The 25883-nt window shown below is 44.2% G+C and overlaps 1 protein-coding gene across 1 annotated transcript in view; it reads right to left on the bottom strand.

Moving 5' to 3' along the window:
- PIK3CB (phosphatidylinositol-4,5-bisphosphate 3-kinase catalytic subunit beta) overlaps nt 1-25403 on the bottom strand; it is a 596095-nt gene extending 570692 nt beyond the window's left edge. Inside the window, exon 1 of the mRNA XM_033957959.1 lies at nt 25096-25403. The gene's annotated coding sequence lies outside the window, so the exon portion shown is untranslated. The remainder of the gene's footprint in view (nt 1-25095) is intronic.
- Nucleotides 25404-25883: the final 480 nt, after the last annotated feature.

Genomic DNA, 25883 nt, shown 5'->3' on the forward strand with positions numbered 1-25883 from the left:
ACCGCGGAAGAGGGAACGTGCTTCAGAAACTGATAGGTTCGCTCTGCAGATTGTCGTAATTAGCTCAGTGGCGGTCACAGCAAGGAAGACGACCTCTCTCGCTGGATGCAGGAAGCAGCTTAGGGGTATGGCCCCGCCCATTGTGAGGGCCTAGGTGGGACGCTGGATCTGGACAGCCGTAATTAGCTTTAATGGGGGGAATCCAGAGGACGCTGAGGGGGAAGCCAAGGAAGACAGCCGAGCGCTCACCGATGCTAGGGAGAGCCGTATCGGGCGCAGGCATTTAAAAAGTTACGATGGGGTGGGGTGTTTAAAAAAAAGGTATCTTCACTGCATAAGATGCATCGACATTTCCACCCATTTTTAGGTGGGAAAAAAGTGCGTCTTATGGAGCAAAAAATACGGTACATCTTATTATTAAAGAGTCAACAGAGTATCAAGTGGATCTAGCTAAACCTTACTATGCCCAGTCATAAAGCCAGTACTCATAAAACTTCTTATCAAGTATCAACAGATATTAAAATGCCAGTTATGTGTAAAACAACTATAAAAAAACTCATTTATCAACCAAATGTATTTCCTTCAGAGATTTTTACAAAATAAGAGTATGTCCTCAAAGGAACAGCAGAACTGCTTTCAGAGATAACTATTGCTGCAGATATAATGTAGGGGGGAAAAAACTCCATCCAAACTTTTATGCTTAAATTCCTAAAATAAACACATTAGTGAATTCGGGTTAACTTATACGCATAAAGCCAACATATACAAGACAGATGGAATAAAAGGTTTGATCAGCTCCCTTAAGAGCAATATTAAAGAATGACTGTACTGATACAGGCATGTTTACTAATTGTCTTCAACAGACAAGTGGTTTGCAGACATTACTTACCTCAATTTAGGGCAGTGTATCGTAAACTGTGTGCTGCAGCACACTAGTGTGCACCAGAGAATTCCAGGTTTGCCCTGAGATGCTGGCGAGGAGAAGCGCCAGCTGACTGCTTACAGGACGTGCCTCTTATTGCGAGAGGCACATCCTGTATCCTGTATCCAGTCCACTGGCACCTCTGCTCCTTCTCCTCACCTCTCCTTCTGCAGCACCCCCTACTGGCAGTAATAGGAGGCTCAGGTCCGCGGCTGGAAGACATCCACGCATGCATGTGATGTCATCACGTCGACATCCGGGCATTTCTGGGAGCCCTCCAGCTGCAGCCCTGAGATTACTGCGCCAGCAGCTTAAAAAGTTTGCAACACACTGATTGATTAGGGCAGTGTTTTTCAACCTTTTTTGGGCAAAGGCACACTTGTTTCATGAAAAAAATCACGAGGCACACCACCATTAGAAAATGTTAAAAAATTTAACTCTGTGCCTATATTGACTATATATAAAGTAATTCTCTTGAATAGGAATCAAATAAACACAAAGAAAGTATTTTATAATTATGAAATATTAAGTAAACAGAATAGTGAAAAATTATAAAATACTTTATTCAGTGCAAAACCTGGGCCTGTTTGGCTGAACACAAAGCTGATATTCTGGCTGGAATCGAAGAAAGACACACACGTAGCTCTTCGTCAACAGCTCTCAGTCTCTCTCTGTATTTGGTTTTTATAGCATACAAAAATAGACAAATATACCCTCCATCCTTTTTATTAAACCACAATAGCAGTTTTTAGCATACAAAAATAGACAAATATACCCTCCATCCTTTTTATTAAACCACAATAGCAGTTTTTAGCACAGGGAGCTGCGCTGAATGCCCAGCGCTGCTCTTGACGCTCATAGGCTCCCTGCGCTAAAAACCACTATTGCGGTTTAGTAAAAGGTGACCATATTGTAAAATATAGACAGCAGATATAAATTCAGAACTGTGCATAGTAAGTGAAGGGAAGTTTTCATCTCTGGGAATTTACCCAGTTAACTATTAAGTTATTTGGGCAAATTCCTTTGAAAACTGTGGTAATACTGCCTCCACTTTGCTAAATTTAAAATAAAATCATTTTTCCTACCTTGTCTGGTGATTTCTGGTTGCACTTTCTTCTTCTGACTGTGCATCCAATCTTTCTTCCCTTCTATCAGCCTGTATGCTTTCTCTCCTCCACACCTCATTCATCCCCCAACTTTTTCTTCCTCTCTTCCTGACCTTTCTTTCTTTTTTTCTGTTTCTCTTCTTTCCTTCTGTTTCCCTGCCTGCTCCCTTTCTTTCTTTCTCCCTGCCGTTCCCCAAGCCACTGCCATCGGGGAACAGGACCCACCAATGGATAACAAGCCCCAAAGCCGACGTCGACGCATGCTCTCCCTGACGTCAATTCTGCAATCGGAGAGGAAGTTCCGCCCAGCCAGGCAGCAATTGGCTGGCCCGAACTTCCTCTCCGACTGCAGAATTGACGTCGGGGAGAAGAAGAATTATCGGCTCGATAGATTAGATCGCCAAGACAAAGTGAGTCCTGGGTGATCGACTCACTTTGCCTTGGCGAGCTACTGGCGCCCCTGCCTTGGGCCCCCTGTCAGCTCCGGGCCCCTGAATGCAGGACTGGTAGTACTGCCCTGATGGCGGCCCTGCGGCACACCAGGCAACATCTCGCGGCACACTAACAGCGGTTGAAAAACACTGGATTAGGGCATCCTACTTATCTTTCTTTTACTTTGCTTCTAATGTTTTGCTCCTCTGTACTTCCATTCCCTCCACACCTTAAAATTTCTATAAAAGCACCCTTAAAATATTTTGCAGCACATTATCCCCTCCCCCCTTTTACAAAACTGTGCAAGAGGTTTTTAGTGCCGGCCGGCACGCTAAATGCTTTGCGCTGCTCCAATGCTCTATGACCATCAGAGAAGCACAGAGCATTTAGCACACTGCCGGCGCTAAAACTCTCTTGTGCAGTTTTGTATATTGCAAATGGTTTTGTAAGAACGATTTGCCGCTGCTGGGTCAGATCCGTGGTCCATCATACCCAGCAGTCCGCTCACGCGGCAAAACTCTGGACTGAGACTAGCCCTACCTGAGTACGTTCTGGTTCAGCAGGAACTTATCTAACTTTGTCTTGAATCCCTGGAGGGTGTTTTCCCCTATGACAAACTCCGGAAGAGCATTCCAGTTTTCTACCACTCTCTGCGTGAAGAACTTCCTTATGTTCGTACGGAATCTATCCCCTTTCAATTTTAGAGAGTGCCCTCTCATTCTCCCTACCTACTTTTTACATTTGCCTTCCAATTTTGTAGTGTGTATTAGTATTGAGTATATTTTACTTAATCCAATGGCTCCCTATCACTCACCGGATATCCTATAAAATACTACTACTAATCTATAAAGTACTTAACTCGGGAGAACCAGCCTAGCTCACCCATTGACTTACACACACACACACACACACACAATACATATTGTCCAGACTACTTAGATCAGGAAGTCAGAACCATCTCACCATCCCCACTTACCGCAAAATAATTCATGAGCAAAAACAATCTGTAGTTTTTTCAGTGCAAGTCCATGGCTATGGAACTCATTCCCCATTTTGTTGTGCTCTCTTGCATATACCGTACTTCTCTCCCATTAAAGACTGGGCCTCCGCAAAAACAATGGTGTACCCTCATGTTATTCACACACACCCCTTTCCTATCAGAACTTTGTAGTTACACCCTGTACCCTCACACTCATGTATAATTATACTGCAAATAAACCTGAAACTTTAGTACTGTATGTCTTTTTCCATTCTGCAGCTTGCTTTTGTGAAGGTGAGGTGATGGAAAATATATTCAATATCTTAGGTGTATTAATTTAAATAAGCTATGCTTTATGTAATGTAGGACTGTCACAGATATTGTCATACTTGCTTGCCTCCCATCAGCTCCAATGGGAGGCAAGTAACAATCATAGGACAAAAATAAAAATCATGCAGTTTTATTGAAAACAACATTTCACAGATTTCAAGGAGCAGCACCTGAGGGAACAGGATTTCCTTTTCTCTAATAAATTATAAAGAATAAAAGTGTCTGTGTGACTATTAATTATATCATGTTCCCTTTTTTTGGAGGGCAAGATAAGATTTCCTATCAGCATGATTTAAAAAGGCTCTTCATTCTGAATCTTCGTGTTTCTTTCTGATCTGTCTTTCCTGAAGGGATTCTAGTCTACATTCCCTATAAACAATTTAGGTTGGTTTTTTTTAAAAAAAGGAAACCAGAGCTTCTACAGTTTGTGAGTTAGTGCATCATATTATTCTTTAGTAAACATAGCCCAGAATTTGCATGACATTCTAATGACGTGTGTTTAATTAGTAACTATGCCTTCGACTTTCCGTACATTGTCCAGCTTTGGACCTTTCAAGAAAAAGCTCAAGACTATACCCACTGTCTGTCTTGGTTCGGTGTTTTTATCACTAACTATTCATTGTCTATTGTTTCATTTAATGCTGTGCATATCTGTTGTAATCTGCCTAGAACTTTGGATAGTGCAGAATAAAAAATGTAGAAAATACATACATAAACTAGGCCACATTGAAACTAATGGAGCTTGTGTTTAACATGCATTAAATTATATTAAAGCAGGCTAATTTTTACTTATTTTCTGATATTTAGTCATGTTTTTCACCAACCCCCTCTTCTACGAAACTGCACTAGCAGTTTCTAGCATGGGGAGCCGCACTTAATGGCCCCCGCTGCTCAGAGTTCCTAGGAGTGTCGGGAGCAGTGCAGACTATTCAGCGTGGCTCCCTGCGCTAGAAACTGCTAGTGCAGTTTCATAAAAGAGGAGGCAAGTATTTCAAAAAGAGGGGTATCAACAATAAATATGTAAATACAAAGATCAAATGCTATGCTCATCAAAGAGTGTACAGAAAATTAACCTGTAATCAGAGATCAATACCAAACAATGCACTTCAAAACTAAAACAGCAATAGCCAAACATTTCATTAACCCCTTTTACAAAATCATAGTGCGGTTTTTAGCGCCGGCCACAGTGGACGCTCATAGGAATTCTATGAGCGGAGCTGTTACTGCCGCAGCTGGCGCTAAAAACTGTGCTATGGTTTTGTAAAAGGAAGGGGGGGAGGTAAAAGCCTCTTACCAAGCCATGGTGGCAAGTCCCGCACGACAAATGGACCATTGACTTCTATGAGCTTCAGTACATTTGTTGTGCTGTAATGCACTATTGTGCTAAAAGAAGTCCTAAACAAATTACCCCCCCCTTGTTACAAAACCGACTAAGAGGTTTTTAGCATTGACCAGCGTGCTGAAAGCTCTGCGCTGCTCCAACACTCATAGGAACTCTATGACTGTCGGAGCAGTGCAGAGCATTCAGTGCATCAGCCAGCGCTAAAAACATCTTGAGAGGGGGGGAGTAAGTGTAACACTAGCATTACAACTCTTGTTTTTAACAATTTAATTAACAAAAATTTATATACTGCAAATCTATAATTTTAAGCAGTTTACAAAAATTACACATAAAATATGGAAAAATTATGTTCTTACCTGTTAATTTTTTTTCCTTTAGATGCAGCAGATGAAGCCAGGGACCAGTGGGATAGCACACATGTACCAGCTGGTGGAGATAGAGAAACTGATTAACAGCTGGTCCTAGTGGCTGGCACGCCTGCTGTATCTTCAGTATCGCTCCTTGCCCAAGCATCTGGAACTAGTCATATGCTTAGCCCATAATTTCTTTCCCATAACAAATTTCAAAGGTAATAACACAGAATAGAACTACCAACCATAACAAAACTTCCAAACAATCTCGAAACTTAGACCAACAGAAATATACAGAAAGGTTGGGGCTCTGAATTCAACGGCTGCGTCTAAAATAAAGAAAATTAACGGGTAAGAACAATTTTTCCTTCCTTAGCAACAATAGCAGATGAATCCAGAGATCAGTGGGATGTAGCAAAGCAATCCTCAATCTGGGTGGGGAGTAAACACCATCTCCGCAATTACCGAAGCAACAAAAGCAGTCTCCATACGCGCTGCCACCTGTAACCTGTAATGCTTAGAAAAGGTATCTTAGAAGACCAAGTAGTCTCATGACAAATTTCCTCTAAGTAAAAACCTGTGGACTCAGCACAGGATGTAGCCATCGCCCTGGTTGAATGGGCATGCAGCTCTTCCGGCAACTGCTTCCCTGCCATCCAGTAAGCAGAAGCAAAGGGCTCTTTCACCCATCAAGTGATGAATGCTTTGGACGCTGCCATACTTTTGCTGCATTCTGCAAATAATACAAAAAGGAAGATTCAAAGATCTTAGAAACGCAGTAAAGAGAAGCACATCCCCCCAGTCCTCCTCCTAGAAAGCAGGAAGGAAGAGGGAGAGCGGCTGAAATGAAATGATAATACCACCTTAGGGAGAAACAATAGTCCTGTCCTAAGTGACACCCCAGAATCCATAATTCACAAAAAAGGATCCCTGGAGGACAAGGCCTGCAACTCAGAAACTCACCGGTCTGCATCATTAGAGAAAGGTACAAAGAGTGCCTTATGTAAACTGCCAAGAACTATCTTAAGACTCTAGTCCAGACAGGAGTTCTTAACCGATGGACAAATATGCTATACTCCATTCAGGAACCAAACTATCGCAGACTGAGAAACAAGCAAAGAGTGAGACATCTGGCACCTGTAACAATCAATGATTGCCACTTGAAGCTGAAGGGAATTACATACTAAGCACTTGGCGAAACCCTCGTGCGACAAGTTAAGAATACAGGATAGAGAAGTCTGGAAGAGCGAAATATCCTGAAAACTTACCCAAGAATCTAAAAAACCCCAGACACTAGCATAAGCCACAGATGTAGACATGTGTTTGCCTGGAGAAGAGTAGAAATAACCTGCTCCGAATACCTCTTACGTCTCAGCGTTGACTTTTAAAGAGTTATGCCGTAATACCAAAGTGGGACGAATTTCCTTGTTGGACCCTATGTGAGTAATTCCGGAGGTATCGGGAACCACAAGGGCTCGCCCACAGACAAATTCCTCAGATCCACTTATCATGGACAGCGCAGAAACCCTCCTCCCCCCCCCCCCCGAGCTACCAGGATTATCATGCCAAGAACACGAGCCATGAGATGGAACACACATGCAATCATTGGTCAAGGGGAAATACTTAAATAAGACGAGCCAAAAGCCATTAAAGAGTCAACGCGTCTACTCCCTCTAACTCCCAGTCCCTGAATCTGCTGAAGAACTGACAAAACTCGCATTTCGAGACTAGGCCATGAGGTCTATTTCTAGGAGGTCTCACCTCTATACAAAGAGCTGGAACGCCTGAGCAGACAGTTCCCAATTTCTGGGATGTAGAAGATGTTTACTGAGGAAGTCTGTCTAAAGTAAACCCTTTTTCTGTCCTGTAAAATGAGCTGTCAAATGAAATTCCGCCCATTGAAGTATAACCAGTACTTTGCTTGCCAACTGAGGACTTCTCGTACCTCCATGGTGTAAGAATGAGACCCCATCCAAAATGTAAGGTTTTGGAGGGGTAAATGTTGAAGCAAACAAGCCCCAATGATATAATGTGGTGGCCTTACACTACGCCTGGATACAGGTTCGATACCCTTGTAGAAGATTCAGTAGGAAGTGATATTACTGACAATGACAGCCAAGAGTGATTGCTTAAAGAATATATTGTGTAGAAATAGGCTTTCTATTAGAGGCCACCCCCATGATACTTGTAATAAAAGAACCTTATCTCTCAGCCTTGAAGCATGCCTAAAATGCCTGAAGCGCTAGCCTGATCATCCACAACTATAGGAGATTGAGCAAGCACTAAATCTGCTCCTGAAATCAGACTCCTTGTGCTGAGGATTGAAGGTACTAAGCCCCGCAACCCAATAGATTGGCATTCTTGGTGACTAGAAGCCAGTCCAGCGATGACCGTGGCATGCCTTTGAACAGATTGATCTCACTGAACCACCAAATTATACTGAGTGTGGTTAAGGAGTCCACTAGAGACTAAGATTGTAATCTTGATATACCAGGAACCACTGAGACCGAAGCGACTGTTGCAGCAGTCCCACTTCCAGTGTTGCTACCATGGATCCTAGAGCCTGTACATAATCCCATATTCTCAGTCTGAAGAAGAAAGCGAACCTGAAGAATATAACTTGTCACCCTGGTCTCTGGAATGAAATACATTCCCCAACTTCGTATTGAATAACACTCCCAAATGTTTCAATGATTGGAACAGGTTTAAGAGAGCTCTTTGGAAATTTGAAGATCCACCTCGAGAATTGAAGAGAAATCAGCTGTTGTGTCACTGTCAAACTGTCTTGTCTGAAAGACACCTGAATTAACCAGTCATCCAAGAAAAGATGTATCTTAATCCCCTTTTTTTTGTCATGAAATGCCACCACTACTGCTATCACCTTTGAAAATGTTTGTGGAGCCATGGCTAGGTCAAATGGCATAATTGCCAAAACTGAAAATGCTGTCCGAGAATGGCAAAACGAAGATACCACTGATGCGGTGGCCAAATGGGAATATGTAAATAGGCTTGAGATTTAGCGCTGTAAGAATTATCCTGGCTGAACTGCTGCAATAACCAATCTCACCGTTTCCATGCGGAAATGTCACTTTGAGAAACTAATTGATCCATATGAGATCTCAGTTTCTTGGGCACTATATAAAGTAAAAGGAATAACTTCCCTTGCCACTTTGTTCTAGAGCAGGGGTGTCCAACTTTTGGCTTCCCTGGGCCATATTGGCAAAAAAAAATGTTTCTGGGAAACGCTGCAGCAAGACAGAGGAAGCCGGCAAGATGGTAAACACCCGGGGGTAGCAGAGGAAAACACTGCATCGCCCTCAACCAGGGCTGCACAAAATACTTCATGAGGCTGCATGCGGCCCTTGGGCCGCAGGTTGGACATCCCTGTTCTAGACGAAGTAGAACTACTACGCCGAGTTCCAGTAACTCCTGAAGAGGGTCTTACACCAACGTCACTTTGGCTATTCAATATACTGTGATCCCAAGAATGAATCTGAAAGGATTCAAAGTTGCGCTCACCCTGAATAATATCCAAAGGACTAGAATACAGCCAACTACCCTTTAAGTGAATGCGCACTAAGCGCAATCTAGAAGCAGCATCTTGATGTCTATAAGACCAGGCTTAAATCTTGAATGAGAACTTTGGGGAAGACTCCAACTGGCACACATCCTTCACCACTCTGAGACCTGCCTGCTTTGTGGCTCGGAGTCGAAAAAGAGGTAGCATGGTAATGTGGAAAGAGGAATGGGAACTTGTATACTGCCTTTTACAATGGGTTTGTCATCCAAAGTGGTAGGTCTGTCTGATTAAGAGACTTGCTCTGGGTCACAGGCATCTATGCAGCCATTCTAGTCAGTTTGGTTGGCTGTTAAACACACGCCCTGAGAAGACAGCGGCCCCAAAATTCTGTCCGATAGTCTCCGAAACCTGGAGGCCCTGCCACCTGAGAAATAGATAAAGACAGACTGCAGGAAGAGTAGAAGTTCTGCCAAGTCACCTTGCTCTGCCAGCAGAAACTCCTCCAACACAAATCTTCTACTAGTATTACCAGTAATAATTTCTATAGCACTACCAGCCGCATGCAGCGCTGTACAGATGCACAAAGAAGAATAAAACAGGACAACCTGCATATTCTTACCAGTCTGCTGAATATCCTTACCATACAGAGACCCTGGGATAAAGGAGGAGATACCTGCACTAAAAACAGAGTACTCTCCTGCCACTGATCACACTCTGCGGTGATTCGCCTTCTGCTGACCCAGACCAGAAACAAGCCTGGGCAGCAGAGGATAGAATTAAGTCTCCCTTTACTAATGCCCAAAGGAACATAATGGATTCCCCTCAATAAAACTGCTGTGCAGTAAAACAAACTTCGAAAACAAAAAAACTCTGCGAACTCTGAGTCCAAACAACTCAACTCCATGGAGTGCCGGTAAATGCCAGTTGCTCAGCACTAGCAGGACATAAATGCCATTAATAACTGTGGTCTTTTTTTTTTTTTTACAATGAAGGGAAAGAAGAAAAAATAGAGACCCAGTCAGACCCTCAATCACTGGAGGGAGGGTAAGGCAGGGAACTGGGGGGGGGGGGGGGGCCCAGGTGTAACCTCTAAAGCCAGTACCGTTCAGCTGGACACCCCATCTCACTGAAGAGGAAACCTCAACAGGAGAAATAGAATTGTTGTCTCACTGAAGAGGAAACCTCAACAGGAGAACAGAACATAAGAACTGCCATCTCCGGATCAGACCTTAGGTCCATCAAGTCCGGTGATCCGCTCACGCGGAAGCCCAGCCAGGTGTAACCTGGCGAAAGAAAAAAAAAAAAGGTTAGTCACCTGTATCCTTCCATGCATCTTTTGAGGAGATGTGCATCTAACTTGCCCTTAAAACCAAGAACTGTGGGTTCCGCAGCAACCTAGAGAGCGTTCCAGGTGTCCACCACTCGCTGCGTGAAGCAGAACTTCCTGGCGTTTTTCCTGGCTTGTCCCCCATCAGCTTCAGTCCATGACCTCTTGTCCTGGTCACATTTGACATCGTAAATAACTTTTTATCCTGCTCTATCTTGTCGATTCCTTTTATTATCTTAAAAGTCTCAATTAGATCCCCTCGCAGTCTCCTTTTCTCAAGGGAGAATAGACCCAGTTTTTTAAGTCGTTCTTTGTAGTTCAAGTTTTCCATACCTTTAACTAGCTTTGTTGCTCGCCTCTGCACCCTCTCGAGCAGTTTTATATCCTTCTTTAGGTAGGGAGACCAGTGTTGGACACAGTATTCCAAGTGTGGTCTGACCATTGCTCTATACAGCGGCATTATGACCCTCTCTGATCTACTAGTGATTCCCTTCTTTATCATGCCCAACATTCTATTTGCTCTCTTTGCCGCTGTCGTGCAGTGTGCCAACGGTTTCAGGTCCTTTTCTTGTTCGCTCTTACCCAGAGTTGCACATGACATTCTATACTCGTGCTCCTTGTTCTTTCTGCCCAAATATATTATCTTGTATTTTTCCACATTAAACTTCATCTGCCATTTCTCTAACTGGCTCAAATCTCTAAGTAGTTCCTCGCTATCCTTTTGTGATCCGATTGTCCGACATAACTTCGTGTCGTCTGCAAACTTGATGACCTCACTGGACGTCCGTCTTCTAGGTCGTTGATGAAAATATTGAATAAGATGGGCCCAAGAACCGAGCCCTAGGGCACACCGCTAGTCACTTTCTTCCAGTTTGAGAATTTCCCATTTAAGCCCACCCTCTGCATTCTGTTTTCCAGCCATTTGCCTATCCACCTTAGTATGTCTCCCTCTATTCCGTGGCTTTGTAATTTCCTGAGAAGTCTTTCATGTGGCTCTTCAATCTCTCCCTAAGTACGGGGAGAGTCCCCCTGGACTGGAAAACAGCTAACGTCGTTCCTCTGCACAAAAAGGGTTGCAGAGCGAAGGCTGCGAATTACAGACCAGTGAGTCTCACATCAATAGTGTGTAAACTCATGGAAACACTACTTAAATGTAAATTAGACACGATTTTGGATGAGGGGAATCTAAGGGATCCTAGTCAACATGGATTCACTAGGGGTAGGTCATGCCAATCCAATCTTATTAGCTTCTTTGATTGGGTAACAGGAAAGCTAGACTCGGGAGAGTCTCTGGACATAGTGTACTTGGATTTCAGTAAGGCTTTCGACAGCGTCCCACACCGTAGACTATTAAACAAGATGAAATCGATGGGGTTAGGTGAGACACTAATTGCATGGGTCAATGATTGGCTGAGTGGAAGACTTCAGAGGGTGGTGGTCAACGGCACCCTCTCTGAGACATCGGAGGTGACCAGCGGAGTGCCACAGGGCTCGGTCCTGGGTCCACTCCTTTTTAACATATTCATAAGGGACTTGACCCAAGGGCTTCAGGGTAAAGTAACTCTATTCGCTGATGACGCCAAACTATGTAATATAGTAAGTGAAAGCAATCTGCAGGATAGTATGACGCAGGATCTGCTTACGTTGGAAAACTGGTCCTCGACATGGCAGCTCGGCTTCAACGCTAAGAAATGTAAGGTTATGCATCTCGGTAGCAGAAATCCATGCAAACCTTACACCTTAAATGGAGAAACACTAGCTAGGACTTCAGAAGAAAGAGACTTGGGAGTAATCATCAGTGCAGACATGAAGGCCGCCAAACAAGTAGAGAAGGCCTCATCCAAAGCAAGGCAACTTATGGGATGTATCAATAGAAGCTTCGTTAGCCGCAAATCTGAAGTCATAATGCTACTGTACAGAACCATGGTGAGACCTCATCTGGAGTACTGTGTGCAATTCTGGAGGCCACATTACCGTAAAGACGTGCTTAGAGTTGAGTCGGTTCAGCGGATGGCCACTAGGATGATCTCGGGGCTCAAGGGTCTCTCGTACGAAGAAAGACTAAACAAATTGCAGCTCTACACTCTAGAGGAGCGCAAGGAGAGGGGGGACATGATTGAGACATTTAAATACATCACAGGACGTGTCGAGGTGGAAGAAGACATCTTCTTTCTCAAGGGACCCTCGGTCACAAGGGGGCATCCGTTCAAACTCAGAGGAGGGAAATTCGATAGTGACATAAGGAAGCATTTCTTCATCAGAAAGGGTTGTAGATCACTGAAACAAGCATCCAGAGCAGGTGATCAAGGCCACCAGCGTTATTGATTTTAAGAATAAATGGGATGCCCTAGTACAGTGATGGCTAACCTTTTTGAGCCCGAGTGCCCAAACTGCCGCACAAAACCAAAGAATTTCCTCAAAGTGCCAGCATGTCAATTAAACCTTAATAACAAGATTTTAGTATCTAAAAACTCTTTATAAAGTTGCCTGAACTATGTAACATCATTTTTAAAGGTTGGAATCTTTGTATTGTCAGAGAATCAATTTGATTCACAATCCTTTGGTTTTCATTTCAATTTATTGGCAATTTATAATGTTTTAATGATTTCATTCAATTTAATGAATTTAGGAAGAATTTGATTCAGTTACACAATATATTTTAAATGTATTATTCACATAACATGTCAAATGTATCCTGAGTAAAAAAAAAGATAAACTTCTTAAAACTGTTAACTGTGTCAAGACTCGGTGTGCATTCCCAAAGAGTCTATACATGTTTTTTTGTAAAATTTACAATCAAATTAGAAAATAGTTAAATCATTACATTTCTAATAATATGATGTAAAGAAAACAAAAGAGCTTTCAATTAAACCAACCGTTTTTATTGGAAATTCCAGATTGGAATACAACAGGGCCATGTAAAGTCCCTTTTTTAAATAACATCTTTAAATAATATTTAAATAACTTAGAAAGTGTCTTAACTGCAAACTGAAAACACTGCTTCATGTAAACATATGCATTGGGCATGCTCTGAAAAAAATTAATGTGATTTTTGTTGTTGCATGCATGCTGATAACTTGTCAATCCTTGGCTCATAGTGCGTTAATTTCAGAGCAACACATGCAGCACTCATGTCATCCATTAATCTGTTTCTAGCATCAGATTTTATATGATTCAAAGCCGAAAACAGCTGCTCACAAGCATAGGATGACCCAAACAAAGTAAGAAGAGCAATCCCAAGTGCTTTCATGGACTTAAAATTGTCTGGCAGAGAATTCCACGCTTTTAGGATTTCATTTTCAGAACTGCTAGCAGTGATTTCATTTGTCACCCTTTCACACTCAATACGTTCAAGAGCCGCACACAGGTCATTGAATTTACTTTTCCAGATAGAGCTTTCTTGAAATTCCAGTAGCTCCATTTCCAAATTTTGAATATCCAACCACTGTAAGCAGGAAAGATCAAGATCTTCAAATGTGGACTTTTCTGGGGAAGTTATAAATGAAAGGGTTGTCTCCATCTTACGGAACTGAGAAAATCTTTTACTAAAATTCTCCTTTGCTTCGGCTACAATGGTGGAATATGCTTTGTGGATTTCCTGGTGTTTTTTATGACTGTCCACAAATGTTGTAGAATTATCCAAATGTATTTTTAGGTTGGGAAAATATTTTAGCTGTCCACTCTCAAGGTCTTTTTCAAAAACATGCAATTTTCTCTCAAAAGCTTTTATGTCACTAAACATGCTTTCTGCTGTTTTTCCCATGCCTTGTAATTTTTTGTTTAGTACATTAAAGTGGTTAGTAAAATCTGTAAAGAACATGAGGTTGGTAAGCCAGGCCATGTTGGTGAGTTGAGGATAGTCTTCCCCCTTTTCGTTCATAAATAGCCTAACTTCTTCCAAGCAGGCCACAAATCTCTCTAACACTCATCCTCTTCTCAGCCACCGGACATTATTGTACATCAGTAAAGTGTTATATTGTGCCTGAACCTCATCAAGAAGGGCTTGAAATTGTCAAAAATTAAGAGCATGCGCCATGATGAAGTTCACCATTTTTGTTACATCTTTGAGGACATCGTCAAGTTTTTTGCTGCTTTCTTTGGCGCAGAGAGCCTCTTGATGTATTATGCAGTGAAATTGAATCAGTGGATGTTTTGCTTCCTTAGCAAAGAAATGAATGAATCCTGATGTTGTCCCCACCATGCTAGGTGCTCCATCGCTAGTAACTGAAACTACTTTTTCTGGACTTATGTCTAGTGATGAAAAAGCCTCCATCACAGCATTGTGGATATCTTTCCCTTGTGTTCTTCCAGGCAAAGACAGCAGTTTTACCAGCTCTTCTCTCATGATGTCACCAGTAGCATAATGCAAAATGAGCACTAGTCTTGCATGGTTAGTAATATCTGTACTTTCATCCAAGCACATGGAGTAGAAGGGTGCTTTTTGTAAGTCGCAAGTAAGCTGTTGACTAACATCAGCAGCCATTCGCAGAACCCTATCTTTTGCAGTATTTCTGCTTAGCGGCATCTCAGAGATGCGCTGCACAATTTTATCCTTGTTTTGGAAATCATGGAAGAGTGAATTACTCCCAGCCAAAATTGCCTTTTTGATAAAATCTCCATCAGAGAGGGGCTTACCATGTTTTGCCATGCACAGTGAAATTTGAAAGCTGGCAACTGTAAGATGATTAGTTTTTGAAAGATAGTTGCTAAAACTAAGAGACTGGGAGTGATATTTCTTTAATTTTCCTACAAGGAACTCTTTTCTTTGAGCTAAACCAAGTTCAGCAACACTGTTATGGTTGGTCTCAAAGTGACGTTTGACACTTGATGTGCGAGACACAACACTTTCATTACACATAATACACAATGCTTTCCCACTGCGTTCAATCACTCCATATGTACTCTGTCCAGGCCTCTTGGAATGGTCTTCCACTATCTGTTTTTGCTTTTTTTGCTGTACTCATTTTCTTTGTTCAAGACTTCAAGTCTACAAAAAGATAAAATTTGTATAATAAAAAAAATCTAATGAAGTGCTGTATACAAATCTGTCCCCATAAAAAAATATGTGATTGGGGAATTTTACTAATTGTAGACATCCGTTTTGGTCAAAAAATATATTGTCCGGGTGAAAACCGGACTTGTGCAACCTGAGTGTATGGGAAAAGGACTTTTATTTTTCATTATTGGAGCCTTTGTTATTTTATTATGATGTTTACAAAAGCACTGTGAAGGGCCACATATACACTTTACTGTTTTTTGCTATATTGAGTTTTCCATAATGTACAGCGCAGAGGATTAGTGTGTTGGTTGTTCACAGAGAGCCCAGCCCTCCTCTCAGCTTACTGAACTTCTCTATGCAATCATCATAAGCAGCTTTTTTATTTCCTCAAATTTAGCATGTCCCCCATGGAAGATACAGAGGTTTTTACAGAGGAGCACATTATTAGACACATTAACTTCCCCCCATATCCTCACCTCTCTAGCATGGGAGCACTAGGAACTGTTCCTGATTACAGATGGCACATGTGGAGTCACACTACAGCCTCACTGAGTTCCTGTGACAGACTCAGTGTGAAGCTTCTCTTCCTCCCCCCACTTCCCCCTCACACACTGCCTGGCTCATAGGATACTAAGGGGAAGACAGGCAGGCTAAACATCCACTCACAGGACTGCAGCCAGCACAGGAGGATGGGCCGCGGCCCACCAGGACAATGCCCGGTCCTCCCAATGGCCAGTCCGGCCCTGTTGCCAGGTGAGCTGCAAAGCAGACACCGGCACACTAGCCTCCCGCCGCGCCGCATATCTTAATTGCGAACTAGAGAGTTGCGCGGGGACAGAAATCCCACCCGTCCCCACCAAAGTCTCACCCGTCCCCGTGAGGAATCCCTCCGTCACCACCCGTCCCCGTGAGGAATGTCCTCCATCCCCGCCCGTCCCCGTGAGGAATGTCCTCCATCCCCGCCCGTCCCTATAAACTTCAGAAATAGTTATTTTATTTAATTATGCTACTGAATTAAAGGCTCTGGTAGAAACCCATTTACAAATAAGCAAAAAGACTTTATTAATTTGGAAATATTAATTGGGAAGAATACACACTTTGTAAACGGGTTTCTATCAGAGCCTCTTTTGTTTATAAATTTTTATCAACACAACTAATATACTACTTTATCCTGAAGCAAAAAAAAAGAAAAAAAGAAATAGAATTCTTTTCCTACCTTTGTTGCCTGGTTTCTGCTTTCCTCATGTTCTCATTCAGTTCCTTCCATCCACTGTCTCTCTTCCTTCTGCGTCTTCCATTTGCTCTGTTACTGTGCCTCTCCCTTTCTCCCCCCTTCCAAATTGGTCTGGCATCCATCTTCTTCCCTCCGCTCCCCCCATAGTCTGGCATCTCTGTCTTCTTCCCTGCCAGCGTCTTCTCCCCACTCTCTCTTCCCCATTTCCTTTCAGCGTCCTTCTCCCCCCATCTTCCCCATGTCCTGTCAGCGTCCTTCTCCCCCCTCTGTCTTCCCCATGGCCTTTCAGCATCCTTCTCCACCCCTCCCCCACCCGTCTTCCCCATGGCCTTTCAGCGTCCTTCTCCACCCCACCCCCATCTTCCCCATGTCCTTTCAGCGTCCTTCTCCACCCCTTTGTCTTCCCCATGTGCTTTCAGCGTCCTTCTCCCCCCCGTCTTCCCCATGTCCTGTCAGCGTCCTTCTCCCCCTTCTGTCTTCCACAAATGCTTTCAGTGTCCTTCCCTCCCCACCCCGTCTTCCCCAAGGCCTTTCAGCGTCCTTCTTCACCCCTTTGTCTTCCCCAGTGCTTTCAGCGTCCTTCTCCCCCCTCCTTCTCTCCCGCCCCGGGTGCAGCACAGCCGGCCAGGTCCCCTTACTTTTGTGGCGCTTCCGCGACCGACAGACCGACAACAGACCCGGTCCGACAAACCTCCCTGCCCATAACCGCGAATCTAAATTTCCTTCTTACAGCTGCTGTAAGAAGGTAATTTAGATTCGCGGTTAAGGGCAGGGAGATTTGTCGGACCAGGGCTGTTGTCGGTCGGTCGGGTTAGCGCCACAAACGTAAGGGGACCTGGCCGGCTGTGCTGCACACGGGGCGGGGCAGGGCGGACCGCCCCCCTCCCTTGGAAGCCACTCGAGCCGCGAGGCTACTCCTCCTTACCTACCCTGCCTGCAGTACAGAGCCGAACGGAAGTCTTCCCAACGTCAGCGCAGACGTCGGAGGGAGGGAGGGCTTTGTTTGCCGACGTTGGGAAGACTTCCGTTCGGCTCTGTGCTGCAAGCAGAGCAGGTAGGGAGAAAAGCCGCGCGACTTAGTACATCCAGCCCCGCAGGAACCCCGCGACCCTCGGAGGCGTCCCCACGGGATCCCCGCGACCCGTGCAGCTCTCTATTGCGGACCTTCCCGTGTGCCAGCTGCAAGGCCTTCGCGTGCCACAGCTGGCACGCGTGCCATAGGTTCGCCATCGCTGCCCTAGTAGGATCCTTACGAGGGTCGAGTTAAGGAACTAGGTCATTAGTACTCAGACTTAATGGGGTGGGTCAGTAGAGTGGGCAGACTTGATGGGCTATAGCCCTTTTCTGCCGTCATCTTTCTATGTTTCTACTTTGTCAAATGCTTTCTGGAAATCCAAGTATATTATGTCCACTGGTTCCCCGTTACCAATCTGTTTGTTTACTGTTTCAAAGAATTATAGTAAATTTGTCAAGCATGACTTCCCTTTCCTGAAGCCATGTTGACTGGCTCTCATCAGGTTGTGTGTATCCAAATGCCGGACTATGCTATCTTTAATCAGTGCTTTGACCATCTTTCCAGGGACAGACGTAAGACTCACTGGTCTGTAGTTGCCCGGTTCTCCTCTGGATCCTTTTTTGAAAATTGGGGTGACGTTTGCTATCTTCCAGTCGTCCGGTATCTGTCCAGTTCTAATTGACAGGTTGGCAAGGTTTTGCAGTAGTTCTCCGATTTCTACCTTCAGTTCCTTTAATACTCTCAGTTGAATTCCATCCGGTCTAGGGGATTTGTCACTTTTAAGTTTGTCGATCTGGTGGTAAATCTGGTCCAAATCCACTTCTACTGTGGTGAAGCTGTCCTCTATTTCTCCCTTGAACACTCTCACTACTTCTGGTATTGATGTAACATCTTCCTTTGTAAAGACAGACGCAAAGAAGGAGTTCAATCTGTCTGCAATTTGTTTGTCTTCTTTGATGTACCCTTTTCTTCCCTGGTCGTCCAGCAGACCCACTGCCTCTTTTGCAGGTTTTTTCCCTTTAATGTATCTAAAAAAGGGCTTGAAGATTTTGGTCTCTTGTGTTATTTTCTCCTCATAGACCTTTTTGGCATCCCTCACCGCCTTGTGACATTTTTTCTGATCGTCTTTGTTGTCTCACTGAAGAGGAAACCTCAGCAGGAGAAATAGAATTGTTGTCTCACTGAAGGGGAGACCTCAGCAGGAGAAACAGAATTGTTGTCTCACTGAAGAGGAGACCTCAGCAGGAGAAACAGAACTGTTGTCTCACTGAAGAGGAGACCTCAACAGGAGAAACAGAATTGTTGTCTCACTGAAGAGGAGACCTCAACAGGAGAAACAGAATTGTTGTCTCACTGAAGAGGAGACCTCAACAGGAGAAACAGAATTGTTGTCTCACTGAAGAGGAGACCTCAACAGGAGAAACAGAATTGTTGTCTCACTGAAGAGGAGACCTCAACAGGAGAAACAGAATTGTTGTCTCACTGAAGAGGAGACCTCAACAGGAGAAACAGAATTGTTGTCTCACTGAAGAGGAGACCTCAACAGGAGAAACAGAATTGTTGTCTCACTGAAGAGGAGACCTCAACAGGAGAAATAGAATTGTTATCTCACTGAAGAGAAACCTCAACAGGAGAAAATAACTGCCCAGCCAGTCAGAATCCAGGAGCTAGTTGAATAGCGACCATCACCTGCTGGGAGATAGAGCATACTGAAGATACAGGAGGCGTGCCAGCCAATAGGACCAACCACCTGTTAATCAGTTAATCTATCTCCACCAGTTGGATGATGTGTGCTATCCTACTCGTCTCTGGATTCATCTGCTGCTGCTGCTAAGGAATTTCACATTAAAACATAACATTCTTAAAACATACAAATGCCAAGACAATGATTTACATCAATCGTTTTTAAACAATTTCACATTAGAGAATGGCACGATAACAAAATTTATCGCCGCTCCCATTCATGCGGAAATGATCCCATGTCATTTTTCAGTGTATCTTAATCTCAGTTCTTCTACACCAGAATTTTTTAATGCAAGGCTTGAGGGTCAGTGGTTGTCACCATTCATACTCTGATTCTTCCCTCTCTCCTTAAAGAATGACATGGAGATGGTTTCCTGCAATTATTCGCGGGGACAAAAATGGTAATGAATTTTGTCACTGTATCATTCTATATTTCACATCACTAAAATGTGTTTTAGGATTTTCTACAATCATTCAAACATTCAGTCGAGATCGCTCTTTGGAAGCGCATGCATCATAACTAAACATTTTCATATCACTGAAATGCCTGAGAAAAGATGTTTTTAAAGATTTTCTAAAATCAAATTTAAACTCTTTGGAAACACATTCAATAGTTGAGGACCCACAAACATAAAAATAGAATCTCTATACATGTCAAGTCTTATTTGTTTGAAATCTGGGACATCGAGTAAAGCCTGATTACCTGAATGTAAAGCTTGTCTTTAAAGTTGCAACCAAACAAAGGTTGCTGTTCATGAATGATTTAAAAAATCTGTGTCAACAATCAAACTGAATACGCCAAAAAATAGATAGCCAATGTCAGAGAAATATGATAGCCAATGTCAGAGTAATATAACCCATAACGAGGGCATCCCAAAATAAGTCTAACAGAAGCATTTTGCGCAATCTGTACAACTCTTAGATTTATTTTTTTTTTGGTAAACCTATCTATAAACAGTGAGTTACAATAATCAAAGAGTAGATATACATAAGCCTGAACTATAGTTCGAAAATTAATAGGGCTCAACAATTCCTTCAAAGGACGTATCAATTTCAGTTTCCATTTTAAATATTTTCTGAATCATTGATTTTACAAATGGCTTCATAGATAATGAAGAATCAAGGAGCAAGATATTTAATTTCCCCTGAAACAGGGTCTCAGTATTTTCAAATGAAAAAGAAACAGGAAATGGAAAATTCAATCTGCCTGAAATAATAATATCTAGGGGGGGTGATGGATTTAATAGCAATTTATTAGAAGATAGGCAAGATTTAATTGTACAGTAGAATCTCAGTTATCTGGCATCCATGGGAATTGGTGGATGCCAGATAACTGTGGTCTGCTTGAGTTACTGTAAAAATAAGTTTGGCCTCCCATCCTACCTCACTCTATCATCCACCCAACCCCACTTTCAGGTCCAGCATCTGTTCTTCCATTCTTTCTCCCCCACTTCCTCCATTCCCAAAGTAGCAGAGCTGGTCCTGACAACCCTCCCTCCATTCCTGAAGTGAAGCCGGTACTGACAACCCCACCCTCCTCCCTCACCCAAAGTTGTAGCAGAGCTGCCGAGCAGAGGGAGAGCAGGTAAATAGGCAGTTCTGGCTAGCCCAGGCAGGGCCTTTCCTCTGCCTTGTCGGACGCGACGCAGCAGAGGAAAGGCCCTGAAGGGGCTGGTCGTAGGCAGCCTGTTAACCAGCACTTCCTCTGTTCACTGGCTGCCTGCTACTTTGGGAACAGAGGGCGGGGGAAGGAGGTTGTCTGGACCGGCTGCCTGCTGCTTCGGGAATGGAGGGAGAGGGGAGGACGTTGTCTGGACCGGCTGCTTCGGGAACGGAGGGAGAGGGGAGGAGGTTGTCTGGACCGGCTGCCTGCTACTTCGGAAACGGAGGGAGGGAGGGGGGATTGTCTGGACCAGCTGCCGGCTGCTTCAGGAATGGAGGGAGGGGGGATTGTCTGGACCGGCTGCCAGCTGCTTCGGAAGCTGGCGGAAAGGACAGAGGGAGGGAGATTTGTGGCTATGGCTGCCTGCTGCTTCGGGAATGGAGGGAGGGGAGAGGAGGTTGCCGGCTGCTTTGGGAACGGAGGGAGGAAGGGGGGATTTCTGGACCGGCTGCCAGCTGCTTCGGGAGCTGGAAGAAAGGACACAGGGAGTGAAATTTGTGGCTTCTGCGATGCTTCGGGAGCTGGAGGGAAGGAGGGAAATTTGTGGTTTCTGTGATGCTTCGGGAGCTGGAGGGAGGGAGATTTGTGGCTTCTGCGATGCTTCGGGAGCTGGAGGGAGATTTGTGGCTTCCGCAATGCTTCGGAAGCTGGAAGGAGGGAGATATGTGACTGCTGCTGATGCCTCTGGGACTGGATAGAGGGAGGGGGGTTGTTGGGTCAGGAGCACCACTTTTGACTTTGTCCGAGGAGCACAGGAGCCTTTTTTTTCTGCAGACAATATTTTGCCAGTTTTTTTGAGAGTGCCGGTTAATTGAATACCGGTTAATTGAGATTTTACTGTATTCAGATATAAGGTCAAAAATGAAAATGTAGCTGAAGTCGACTCAAGAACTTGAAAGTAAAACTGATCATCAGCATATACCCGATAAACGCCCAAGCAACTCAAGCAACTCAGAATTTTACAAAGTGGTGTTAAATAAAAATGTGGAAACTGACAACCTTTGTGGTACTAATTTCACTTGGAATTGACAATCCTGTAGAAATGTGTAAACTACTTCAACACTTGTCCAGATATACCAAATGCTTGCAGACTCTTTGATAACTGATTGTTGATCATATCAAATGTTGCACTAATATTTTAATGTGACCAACAAAAATCTTTACTGAGTTAAATCCAATTCTGAACCGCAAGGTAATGGCAGAATAAAAATCACTAATGTAATGTAATATCATCCAAGATCAACAGTCTCAATATTATGTTTAAATTTAAGGCCAAACTGGTATTGATCTAGTAAACCTTTCTCATCAACAAATTTTTGAATCTGAAGTAATGTTACCTTATATACTCGACAAACCAAGATTTTTGGGCCAAAAAAAATGGCCCAAAAATGGGGGTCTCGGTTTATATTTGGGTCAGCACCCACCTTCTCCCAAACCTGTTGCAGACCTTTGCTGGGCCTGTGGTAAGACCTGGTGATCCAGCGGTGGGCCAGAACAGTAGCTATCCTTCCTGTCTCATGCCCCAGCCAATTTTAACGATTTTTATCTCCTTCCTGCCAAAGTCAGTCAGGGCAGGAGACAGAAGGAATCCCTCCTGTCCCGGCTTACCTCTGGACCACCAGGGAATCAAAAGGTACGTGGAGGGAGGGGGTGGCAGGAGGAAGATAAAAATTGTTAAAGTTGGCTGGGACAGGAGACGGGAGAGATCCCTCCTGTCCTGGACCACCGCTGGACCACCAGGACTTATTGTAGGCCCAGTGGAGGCCTGTAAGGCATCAGGAGGAATGAGAGACAGGGTTCAAAACCTGGCAGGGCAGGACGATGGGGGGCTAGGTACAGAGACCGACAGGGAAGGGAGGGAGGGGGACTGGGTGCAGAGACTGACATGGCAGGTGAGAGAGTAAGGGAGGGGGCTGGAAGCAGAGCCTGGCAGAGCAGGGAGGGCAGACAGGGTGCAAAGCCTAGAAGGGAGGGAAGAGGGCTAGGTGCAGAGCCTGGCAGGGCACTGCACTTGACTATTAACTCCCACCCCCTCCCCTGGTTTATATTCAAATCAACTCTTTTTCCTCCTTTTTTGGAGGGGAAAAAGGTTACCTCAGTTTATATTCAAGTATATATGGTAACTTGCAGAAGCTTGAGTCATAAGCTCCTGCAAATTACCGTATATACTCAAATATAAACCAAGATAACCTTTTTCCTTAAAAAAAGGAGAAAAAAATTACTATAAACTAGAGAAACAAGAAGCTAATGTGGTTTTCTAAACTAGGAGACTGCCATCATAACTTCCAGTAAAGCAGACCACCTGCCGCATTACCGACGCTGCTTAGGGAGGTATGTAGGGAGGGAAGGATAGAAGCTGGGTAAGGGTCCTGTCAGAGCCAGAGACTAAAAGTGGCGCGGACCTCAGATTTTTAAATTTACTGAAAACAAACAACAGTAACCAATGTGATACAGCGGGTTTAAGCAGACCCCCCATAGGCAGGGTGGGATAGGGATATAGCAAGCACAACCACCTCTCACTTTCTTTTACCAGGAAACCGGTTTAAAGGATTCGTTTTAGAGCTGCTCCAGCACTTGTCTCGCTGATAGACCTCTATGACATTTTAGCGCTGACGTATCCTAATACTTTTCCCTCCCTATGCTGAGACGGATCCGTCAGAGTTAAATTGTCGAGGTCTGTCAGAGCCAGAAACTACAAGTGACACAGACCTCAGATTTTTAAGGACCTGCGGTTTTAGATCTGCGAGATCCGTCAGGTCCGTGAGGTCCGCGTTTTACCCCTTCCCTATCAGTTGCAAGGGTTGAGTGAATAAAGAAGGGTACATAAAGGGAGAGAGATATGAGAAAAGAATATGAGAATGTTGGCATGTAATAAAAGATCAAGGGGGAAATTAGTCTCCAAGAGGGGTGAAGAACTGGAAAGTGGTTAGTTTAGGAAAGCCAGAAAGGAAGTAATAGGCTCAAAGTTTTTAAATGCAATCACAAGAGTCTCTAAAATTTGATTATTGTTGCGTCTCTGTTTATATGTATGTTTCACTGATTGTACAGTCCTTCTTTGTTGTGAACCGCCTAGAACTTATGGTTGGGCGGTATACAAGAATAAAGATTATTATTATTTCCCACCATCCCTCTGTGTCTATAAACTACTCATTCTTTCCACCTCTTAAAGAATATATTTTCTTTTAAGGAGCCTACTTGAGTTTCATAAGTTTCTGTCAGTTTAGGTTACTCAACCTCCCTTTACCTCTGCATAAGTCTAGGATCTCACATTAGTTCATACCACAACCCCCCCCCCCACCCCCCGAAAAAAAAAAAGGAAAGTACAAAATCAGCTTTTATTTGGCAACGAAAAGTCTGGAGGGCCGATGACCCATAATATTTTAGTAAGGAGGCGTTACCGCCTTCCACTTAGCTATAATTACAATATCATTCGAGCTGCTTATTAGAAGGAAACAGTCGGATTTCCTGGGGACAAGGGAAAAAGGAGCACCAGTACCCGTGTCCGGTAAGGCAGATAGATAGGTAGAACGCCAGGCAAATAACTCCAGTGATACTGCAGGTCTCAACACTCCCCAGCTTAGAGGCAAATTCTCAGCACCTACAGTTAAATGAAATTTTGCTTCACCAGCTCGAACACAACCCGAGTCCAAAACCATTAGCTAGATTCTTGGGAGTCTGTTGCGTTTTGGATACAAACGATACGGATTTTTTTTTTTTCATTGTCTTTCTATTCTGACACTCTATTAACCGCCCGGCCTCAGCAAACAGCAAATATGGGAAGAAGAAGTCTTTCGAGATCCCGCGGTCAGCGCAAGACGGTCGCTGCAGTACGCGTGCAGGCTCGCACACACTTACAGTGCTTATAGAGTCTATATAGTCCAACCCAAACTATGACACCAAATAGGCGATAATATCCTCAGGCTATCAGAAATTCACAGCTAACTACCCCACTACATGGAGAGATGCCCATCAATTCACCACCAGGGAAATTTTTACCTGTTTGCTCCTAAGATCTAAAACCGAAAGCACGACGTTGCATCAGGTGGGCAGACGCAGGCAATTTCTGCCAGCGCACTGGGCTGAGGGTACCGGACACACACACACGGCCAGTGCCGCGCCACTCACCAACTCACCCAAGTCGCAAAACTTTCGGCGCCCGTCCGTGCTCCGCCTCCCTCTCTCTCGAGGCTCCGTTGCCTTGCTCCGCCGGCCTGGCTGCGCCGTTTTCCCTGCGCAGAGCCAGCCGCTGGTTCTCCATAGACCGGCAGAAGGGAGACTAGAAGGGCGCTGCCCTCACACGGAACCCGGCTGCCGCCATGCTGCAGGTGGCACGCAGCTCCCACTCCCCGGCCCGCGTGCGCAGGCGCAGCGCTGGTTTCCCCAGCGGTCGACGGGCACGCGCACGATGCAGCTGTCTGTTGGCCTCGGGCGCCCCCAGGTAAAGTGGTTTAGCTGCAGCTTTCTTGGGGCTGAGGTGTCTGTATCTTTTTCATTAATGCCAAGAATAAACCACCCCAAGGAGACATTTGTGACTCGGGATCGGAAAGGACAAAGACAATGGAGTGCAATGACAGTGATAATGATTACTTTACTAAAGGTTGAGCAATTACTTTTTTAGTGCAGCTGAAAGATGATTGATGGCAACTTGAACATAGTTTTCAGATGCATTGATCCACAAATAGGCTTACCATATGGCTTCAGAATAAGGAGAGCTGATTGAGACATCCGGGTTCTACTTCCACTGAAAGCAATGTTAGTAAGAAGGATAGATTGAGGCATCTGGGTTTTACTTCCATTGCTTTCAGTGGAAGTAAAACCCGGATGTCTCAATCCAGCCTCTTTTTTCTGGAGCCATATGGTAACCCTAAAAAATCTAAACCCACCTCTTCGCATCCCTTGTTCTCTGTCTCTGTGGACAACA

This window comes from Geotrypetes seraphini, chromosome 9 (assembly GCF_902459505.1).
Source record: "Geotrypetes seraphini chromosome 9, aGeoSer1.1, whole genome shotgun sequence".
Classification (NCBI taxonomy): Eukaryota; Metazoa; Chordata; class Amphibia; order Gymnophiona; family Dermophiidae; genus Geotrypetes; species Geotrypetes seraphini.